Consider the following 10,282-nt stretch of genomic DNA (forward strand, 5'->3'; position numbering starts at 1 on the left):
GGCGGTCAGGGTGGCCGCTCCTGCGGCGTCCATGGGCTCCGGGAGCCGGCCCACGCCCGCTGAGCAGCAGGTGGTGATCCAGGCGACGCTGGCCATGTTGGCCGCGTCTCCCTCCAGTTAGAGGGCTGGGTCGGGTAGGGAGCGTGGGCAGGCAGCACCCGCACTCACTCCCCCTCACGCGCCTTTGGAGGCGGTGCCCCTCGCTGCGTCCCCTGGCGCCGGGTGCCGGCTGACGACGCGGGGTGCGTTGGGTACCTCGCCGATGCATGCGACGGCTCTTGGCGCTTCTCCGGGTGTTGCAGCCCCGTTGTGCGTTGGGGGTGGGGCTGGAGGCCTTACCCCAAATGGGGCCACTCGAAAGGAGATCATTGCTTTTGGAGTGATTCTGGATCCTGTATCTGAGGGGCGACAGATGAGTTGCCGCCTCCAGGATCAGCCGGATGTAGATGACATGCAGCAGAGGTGCGCCATGCGGGCGGCCAAACTTCGTGACATTGAGGTCACTACTGGTATGTTGGTCAACACTTCCAAATCCATTCTGTATTTTTCTAATGATGAGATTATTCATAATGCAAATCAGTTAGGAGTTTCACTAGGTAGTAATGATAGTGAAATCTCTAAATCCGTTAATGATATCCTGGATCTTGCAGCGGAACGCGCTTTAGAATTGATTTGAAACTTAGCAGCGGTCAAACCAACGAACGATTCTGACATAGATGCGTTGGGAGTCAGGGTGCTCGATAATTTTTGTGCGGATCTTGCCCCATGCCTTCCTGAGACAGAGGAGGATGATGGTTGTATATCCCTAAGGGACACTACCCCTATCGAGGCTCAGGCAGTTAGGTCCACGGAGCCTGGTTGTGAGGACCGGGTGGAGGATCAAAACAAGCCTAAACGCAAGTGGAAGCGAAAGATTTATCCAGCTTCGGCAGTGCGTAGAAGTGCTAGGAACCGTACTACTAAAAAATTTCATGATGAAATATGAGAGGAATCTTTTGGAATAGCAGAGGTCTGACAGACTTGGCTAAAAGAAGGTTTCTAGCGGATGCTTCTATCGAACATAGGTTGGATTTTATCGCCCTCTCTGAAACTAGAAGAGACAAATACTCTTCACAGTTTCTAAGTACTTTATTGGGAGGTGTCGATTTTGATTGGCACTACCTACCTTCAAGAGGAAGATCAGGTGGAAGTCCGAAGCGTGGTTATACTTGGGGTTAGATGCGAGTCGCTGGAAGTCCGAAGCGTGGTTATGGGAGATTTTGCCACTAAGTTTCGGGTTAGATCGAAGGCCGATGGGTTTAATTGGGCACTGGTGGCGGTATATGGTGCCGCGCAGTCAGAACTCAAACCAGATTTTTTGGCAGATCTTGCCCGAATTTGCGGTTCTGAACAGCTTCCAATCTCGGCTGGGGGCGACTTTAACATTATTAGAAGGAGCGAGGAAAAGAACAAACTTTGACGGCAGGTGGTTGTTCATGTTTAATACCATTATTGAAAGCTTGGATCTGAGAGAGATAGAGCTTTTAGGTAGAAAATTCACTTGGGCTAATACTCTGCCAAACCCGACGTTTGAGAAGATGGATTGAGTCCTCGCGAGCGTTGAATGGGAGCATAAATTTCCCCTGGCAACAGTCCAAGCGTTATCACGCGGAATCTCCGACCACACCCCTTTGCTGGTTGACTCTGGTGAGGCGATACATGTGGGGAATAAAAATACCTTTTCTTTCGAATTGGCGTGGTTTGAAAGAGAAGGTTTTCTGAATCTGATAGCCAGGGAATGGTCTAAAGATGCAGGAGGGAGGACTTCTGTTGAAAGATGGCATAATAAGATACGACACTTGAGAAGTTTCTTACGTGGGTGGGTGGGCTAAGCATCTTAGTGGGATTTATAAGATTGAAAAGGAAAGGCTCCTTACACTTATTCAGTCCCTAGATTTAAAAGCCGAGTCCACAATTCTAGAGACAACAGAGCTACATGCTAAAGTAGACGCGGAGATGAGATTGAAAGAACTCCTGTGAGAGGAGGAATTGAAGTGGGCATTGCGAGCTAAGGTTCGCAAAGTTGTCCAAGGGGATGCTAATACTCAATTCTTTCATATGATCGCCCATGGCAAGCACAGAAAGAAAAGAATCTTTCAGCTTGAGCAAGACGAAGGAACGATTTTAGGACAGGAAAATCCTAAAATTATACATTACCGAGTACTAAAAGCAACTGTTTGGGCCTTCGGAGGATAATTTCATATCCTTGGATGAGTCGAGGGTTGAGGATGTTCCTCAACTTGCTGTGGATAAGAATGATATTTGACCGCCCCATTTTCGGAGAAAGAGGTGTTTGAAGCTATTTCACAGATGAAGAATAATAAAGCTCCAGGGCCGGATGGATTTTCGGCGGAGTTTTATAAAAAGTGCTGGCATATTATTAAAGGGGATTTGATACCGATATTCCATGATTTGTTCTCTGGACAACTCAGTTGTTTCATCCGAATTTTGGAACGATAACTTTGCTTCCTAAGAAAACAGAGGCTGTGAGAATTGAGCAATTCAGGCCGATCTGTCTTCTTAATGTTAGATTCAAAATTTTCACCAAGGTTGGGACCAATAGACTCACGCAGATTGCGCACTCTGTGGTGCAGCCGTCCCAAACTGCTTTCATGCCAGACAAAAACATCCTAGAAGGGGTTGTGGTCCTTCATGAAACGCTTCATGAAATTCACACGAAAAAACTAGACGGAGTTGTTTTCAGAGTGGATTTAGAGAAAGCGTTCGATAAAGTCAAATGGACATTTTTTCAACAGGCCTTGCGTATGAAAGGTTTTGATGTCCTGGCGACACCAGGTAGAAGCTTTCACGCAAAAAGGGAGTGTTGGAATTAAAGTGAATGGCGAGGTAGGTCACTACTTCCGGACATATAAGGGCCTGAGACAAGGAGATCCGATGTCACCTATTCTGTTCAACATAGTAGTTGACATGTTGTCGATTCTAATAGTAAGGGCTAAGGATGCTGGTCAGGTAGGTGGCCTGGTTCCTCATCTAGTTGATGGAGGTGTGTCTATCCTACAGTACGCCGATGATACTATCATCTTTATGGAGCATGACTTGGCAAAAGCGAGAAACATGAAGCTGGTGTTATGCTTATTCGAACAATTGACCTGGTTAAAGATTAACTTCCATAAAAGCGAACTGTTCTGTTTTGGAAGAGCTAATGAGGAACAAGATGGTTACAAACAATTGTTCGGGTGCGAATTGGGGGCTTTACCTTTCACGTATTTGGGTATACCAATTCACCATTGTAAGCTGACAAACAGAGAATGGAAGTGCATTGAGGATCGATTTGAGAAGAGATTGAGCTGCTGGAAGGGCAAGCTGATGTCATACGGAGGCCGATTAATTCTTATTAATTTGGTTCTCACGAGTATGCCCATGTTTCTCTTGTCCTTTTTCGAGATATCAGTTGGAGTTCGGAAAAGGCTAGACTTCTATCGATCCCGCTTCTTCTGGCAGAGTGATGAACTGAAGCGCAAATATAGACTCGCCAAATAGGATATTACTTGTAGACCAAAAGACCAAGGGGGTCAAGGTATTGAAAATCTTGAGGTGAAGAACAGATGTCTTCTCAGTAAGTGGCTGTTTAAGTTATCTGTAAGGACGGAGGCCACATGGGCGCAGATTCTACATAATAAGTACCTTCATTCCAAAACTTTGTCCCAGGCGATAGTTAGGATGACGGACTCGCCTTTTTGGAAAGGACTAATGAGAGTTAAATCAGTTTTTTTCAATAGGATAAAGTTTATAGTCGGAAACGGTACCACTATGAGATTCCGGGAGGATATATGGCTAGGGGAAACACCCCTCGCGCTTCAATATCCTTCACTTTATAGCATTGTTCAACGAAGAGACGCTTACATTGCGAAAGTACTTCAGTACTCAATATTCACTTCAGGAGGACGCTAGCCGGAAACTGTTGGGAAGCCTGGCTTCATCTTGTGAGTAGACTGATGGATGTTCAGCTTTCTCAACGGCCCGACCAGTTGTGTTGGAAGCTAACTAGGAATGGAGAGTTTACGGTTAAATCCATGTATCTGGATGTTATCAATTCAAACTACATTCCTAGTTCGAAACATGTTTGGAAAGTCAACGCACCTTTGAAAGTTAAAGTGTTTGTGTGGTTTGTACATAAACAAGTCATTTTAACTAAGCACAACTTGGCAAAACGCAACTAGACAGGACCTACAAGATGTAGTTGTTGTGATCGGGATGAATCCATCAAACACCTCTTTCTTGACTGCCCGTTGGAAAATTTTTTATGGCAGACACACTACTAGGGAAAAGCCTAGCAGCAGCGCGGGTTCTAGGTATATCAGTAGCGCGGGAGGCGGCGCTACAGCTAACCCAGAGCAGCAGCGCGTGCGTGCCCGCGCTACAGATATACAAGTGTAGCGGCAGCGCTCTTCCATGGAGCTCGCTACTGCTAATAGCTATAGTGTGCTTCTCCTGTGCGCACTACTGCTACTATCACGCTGCTGCTAACTTTTCTCCACTCGCTACTGCTAATTTTAGTAGTTTTTGTTTTTTTGCATATTTTTTTTGTATTTGAACAGGCTTTATAGAAGAATCTTTAGCACATACAAATGTCATCATGATACACATACAAATGCCTGCAGACCACAAATGTAATCATAGTATATACATACAAATAGTCTCATCATAATCATCATCCAACACAAAAGTGGTATCTTGTCATCATATTGAAAATAGTGATACATGCAAGTCTCGAATGCTTGCAACTACAACGTCATCCATCTAAACAAAGGTATACGCGAGAAGAGCTATCACTATGAGTGAGAGCGGAACTATGCAGTACATGAGGTGGCGGTTACGAGTCCTCTCTCGCACTAGCGTGAACCTCAAGTAACTAGCTTCTCCTTCTTGTCTGCTTTTGAAGCCTTTATGGCTGGCGCCCGAGAACCCATTCACTTGCGCCTGACACTCAGGCCACTCGTTGTACACCCCCGGAACCTTCCCTTTGTACACGACATAGCACTGCCATCTCGCCATCAAGAAACTAGGTACCTATTAGAGATGCATCTTCATGAAGAGGATGTACAATCATATGCAACAAAATATACTAGAGCAGCACGAAAAAGAAAGGGTTAGCAACTAGATGCAACATACAGTACACAAACTAATTAACAAGAGGTACGCAGGTCATCGTACGCAAACTAACAAAGTAGTGTTATGCAAGTTCAGCAGGGACCGTGGACATCACAAAGTTTCATCGCTACAAAAAGTATACAAGTTCAACCGACACATATCATCATCATGGGCATCATAAATCACTAGAAGTTCCATACTTCCATATCATCGAGGATGGAGCCTAGCTTCTTGAACAGCGTGAGGTCTAGACATTGCATGCCTATGCAAGTTCGGATGTCAGCTCACGATATAGGGCCGTGGTGGAACATCCCCTTCTCATCGACTACTTCTTTCATGATGATCGTCGCAATGTCCCTTTGGATGCAAAAGAAGTCATCTCTAAGTTTATAATCCGCTTCTCCATGAGATTCTAGCCACTTGTGGATATGATCATCATTTCTGCTTGTCATGCGAAGCTTTTGGTGATCCGTGTTGAACTGAATAATGAGATGGACGATGTAGAATCCATCCTTCTTGCTTGGTTTTGGGACATGGATGCAGGAGAAGTTAGTTTTATGCGCGAAACCCATATTCTTGTTTCTTTGTTTCCTGATCTGCATGTGGCCACCTCTAATGCTGAAGCCTTGGAGAGCATCGTCTAGAATATTCATTATGTGAGTGTAGTCCTTTTCTCGTAGTCTCTAGAAGGGTCAAAATACATGGCATGGGAGACTTGCGGGTAAAGAACGATAAGGACGGCGTGCCCGTTGCTACGGGGAAAAGACACCTCAAATTATTCTCCATATGAGCGAGAAGGAATGATTGAAATGTACGAAAGGGTTGTCCGGAACTGACTTACTTTGGATGATAAGGCACGAGGACAATTTCCTGGTCCTTATTCTGTACCATGAAGTTTTGGAGGTAGTCCCTAGCAGTTTCACGCTCAAAGTCGCCGAGACTCAAGAAAGACTTGTGCATGTAGTACGGATCCGCCACACAGATTTGCGAGACTTCTTCACTCTTCATGACGGAGCTCATATGTAGCGGCAAAAGGCGGACGATTGTAAAATCGAGCCGCCTTGTCAGAAACATCTCAAATATATGGTCAAACCGCAGGAAGAACACCTCCGCGGGTCGTGTGTCGACGTAGCACTTCCCCTCAGGCACACGAGCCGCGTATGTCGGATATCCTGGATCCTTTGAGGCTAGTAGACTTTTCTCAGTCGACAGCACATGGTCGTGCAATCTCCTGAGATCCCCTGATAGTGCCTCCAGCGGTTTCGGCGGTAGCATCGGCTCGCCCGTGAGATGGAACATGGCTGCACCTTTCACGGGTACACGCTCTTCAGAATCCATCGTCTGGCTGCTATGTGCTCTGGCTTGTTTGGAGGCAGTTATCTTCCTCGATCTCTTCCTCTCCCTTTTCTTGGGCACACCTTCCAGACCCTTCCTTAACCCCTGCCCCAGGGTTCCCAGGCTAAGCACTGTACGAACCCCGGCTAGTTGAGCCTGTGTTGAGGCGGCATCTTCAGGTGTGTCCTGTGAGGAATTCATGAAGAGAGACTTTTTGCAATCCTTCCAACGACCTTCCTGCCTGGGCATATCATCCATATCCTCATTAGCATGCTGATAGACCGATTCGTCATATGGTTGACTCATCATATCTAGTCACAGTCATACGCGTTTGTATTGGGGAAACCCATAGGGTCGACCTCCGTCTCATCATCCATTCCCTGTTCTACAGGACCGATTACATCAGCCAGTACTATTGCACCCCCTTCATCACGTCGTCCGCCGCTCTCACCCGGCACTACAGGAGCTGGTAATTGCGTAGGCGGGGTGGTGGTCTCCGCACATGCTTGTTGATGTGTGGTTATTGGTTTGCTCCCGGCCAGCTCCAAATGAATAAGATTCTTCGGCCATAGCAGCACCCAAATCTTGCAGCTTCCAATCTGCGGCGGGGTCTCGTCGTGCTCTCCCACATGCGGTACTAGAGGAGGCAAAGCCTGTTAGGTAACGTAGTAATTTCAAAAAATTTCCTACGCACACGCAAGATCATGGTGATGGCATAGCAACGAGAGGGGAGAGTGTTGTCCACGTACCCTCGTAGACCGTTAAGCGGAAGCGTTATGACAACGCGGTTGATGTAGTCGTACATCTTCACGATCCGACTGATCCAAGCACCGAACGTACGGCACCTCCGTGTTCAGCACACGTTCAGCTCGATGACGTTCCTCGGGCTCCAATCCAGCAAAGCGGCGGGGATGAGTTCTGTCAGCACGACGGCGTGGTGACGATGATGATGTTCTACCGGCGCAGGGCTTCGCCTAAACTCCGCAATGATATGACCGAGGTGGAATATGGTGGAGGGGGGCATCGCACATGGCTCAGGAACAATCCGTGGATCAACTTGTGTGTCTTAGGGGTGCCCCTCCCCCGTATATAAAGGGGGAGAGGAGGAGGGGGCCGGCCAAGGGGAGAGGCGCGCCCTAGGGGGGCAATCCTACTCTAAGTAGGTTTGGCCCCCCTTTCCTATTAGGAGTAGGAGAGGGAAGGAAGAGAGGGGAGGGAAGAAGGAAAGGGGGGCCCGGCCCCCCTCCCAATTCGGATTGGGCTTGGGGGGGGGGGCGCCCCCTCCTTTGCTCCTTCTCCCTCCTTTCCTCTAAGGCCCAATAAGGCCCATATACTTACCGGGGGGTTCCGGTAACCTCCCGGATCTCCGGTATAGTCCCAATCTCATTAGGAGCCTTTCCGGTATCCAAATATATCCGTCCAATATATCAATCTTTATGTCTCGACCATTTCGAGACTCCTCGTCATATCCGTGATCACATCCGGGACTCCAAACAAACTTTAGTACATCAAAACTTATAAACTCATAATAAAACTGTCATCGTAACGTTAAGCGTGCGGACCCTACGGGTTCGAGAACTATGTAGACATGACCTAGAACTATTTCCGATCAATAACCAATAGTGGAACCTGGATGTTCATATTGGTTCCTACATATTCTACGAAGATCTTTATCGGTCAAACCGCATAACAACATACGTTGTTCCCTTTGTCATCGGTGTGTTACTTGTCCGAGATTCGATCGTCGGTATCCAATACCTAGTTCAATCTCATTACTGGCAAGTCTCTTTACTCGTTTCGTAATACATCATTCCGTAACTAACTCATTAGTTACAATGCTTGCAAGGCTTAAGTGATGAGTATTACCGAGAGGGCCCAGAGATACCTCTCCGACAATTGGAGTGACAAAACCTAATCTCGAATTATGCCAACTCAACATGTACCTTTGGAGACACCTATAGAGCACCTTTATAATCACCCAGTTACGTTGTGACGTTTGGTAGCACACAAAGTGTTACTCCAGTAAACGGGAGTTGCACAATCTCATAGTTGTAGGAACTTTGTATAGGTCATGAAGAAAGCAATAGCAACATACTAAATGATCAAGTGCTGAGCTAACGGAATGGGTCAAGTCAATCACATCATTCTCCCAATGATGTGATCCCGTTAATCAAATGACAACTCTTCTGTCCATGGCTAGGAAACATAACCATCTTTGATAAACGAGCTAGTCAAGTAGAGGCATACTAGTGACACTATGTTTGTCTATGTATTCACACATGTATTATGTTTCCGGTTAATACAATTCTAGCATGAATAATAAACATTTATCATGATATGAGGAAATAAATAATAACTTTATTATTGCCTCTAGGGCATATTTCCTTCAGTCTCCCACTTGCACTAGAGTCAATAATCTAGATTGCATAGTAATGATTCTAACACCCATGGAGTCTTGGTGTTGATCATGTTTTGCTCGTGAGAGGGGCTTAGTCAACGGGTCTGCAACATTCAGATCCGTATGTATATTGCAAATTTCTATGTCTCCCACTTGGACATGGTCCCGGATGGAATTGAAGCGTCTCTTGATGTGCTTGGTCCTTTTGTGAAATCTGGATTCCTTTGCCAAGGCAATTGCACCAGCATTGTCACAGAAGATCTTCATTGGTCTCGATGCACTAGGTATAACACCAAGATCGGAAATGAACTCCTTCATCCAAACTCCTTCATTTGCTGCTTCCGAAGCAGCTATGTACTCCGCTTCACATGTAGATCCCGCCACGACGCTTTGTTTAGAACTACACCAACTTACAGCTCCACCGTTTAATAAAAATACGTATCCGGTTTGCGATTTAGAATCGTCCGGATCAGTGTCTAAGCTTGCATCGACGTAACCATTTACGACTAGCTCTTTGTCACCTCCATATATGAGAAACATATCCTTAGTCGTTTTCAGGTATTTCAGGATGTTCTTGACCGTTGTCCAGTGACCCACTCCTGGATTACTTTGGTACCTCCCTGCCAAACTAATAGCAGGGCACACATTAGGTCTGGTACACAACATTGCAACATGATAGAGCCTATGGCTGAAGCATAGGGAATTCCTTTCATTTTCTCTCTATCTTCTGCAGTGGTCGGACATTGAGTCTGACTCAATTTTATACCTTGTAATACAGGCAAGAACCCTTTCTTTGCCTGATCCATATTGAACCTTTTCAACACTTTATCAAGGTACGTGCATTGTGAAAGTCCAATCAAGCGTCTTGATCTATCTCTATAGATCTTGATGCCCAATATATAAGCAGCTTCACCGAGGTCTTTCATTGAAAAACTTTTATTCAAGTATCCTTTTATGCTATGCAGAAACTCTATATCATTTCCAATCAACAATATGTCGTCCACATATAATATTAGAAATGCTACAGAGCTCCCACTCACTTTCTTGTAAATACAGGCTTCTCCAAAAGTCTGTATAAAACCATATGCCTTGATCACACTATCAAAGCATTTATTCCAACTCCGAGAGGCTTGCACCAGACCATAGATTGATCGTTGGAGCTTGCACACTTTGTTAGCTCCCTTAGGATCGACAAAACCTTCCGGTTGCATCATATACAACTCTTCTTCCAGAAATCCATTCAGGAATGCTGTTTTGACATCCATCTGCCATATTTCATAATCATAAAATGCGGCAATCGCTAACATGATTCGGACAGACTTAAGCATCGCTGCGGGTGAGAACGTCTCATCGTAGTCAACCCCTTGAACTTGTTGAAAACATTCGCAACAAGTCGAG

The sequence above is a fragment of the Triticum aestivum genome, chromosome 2B (genome assembly GCF_018294505.1).
Source record: "Triticum aestivum cultivar Chinese Spring chromosome 2B, IWGSC CS RefSeq v2.1, whole genome shotgun sequence".
In the NCBI taxonomy this organism is placed as follows: domain Eukaryota; kingdom Viridiplantae; phylum Streptophyta; class Magnoliopsida; order Poales; family Poaceae; genus Triticum; species Triticum aestivum.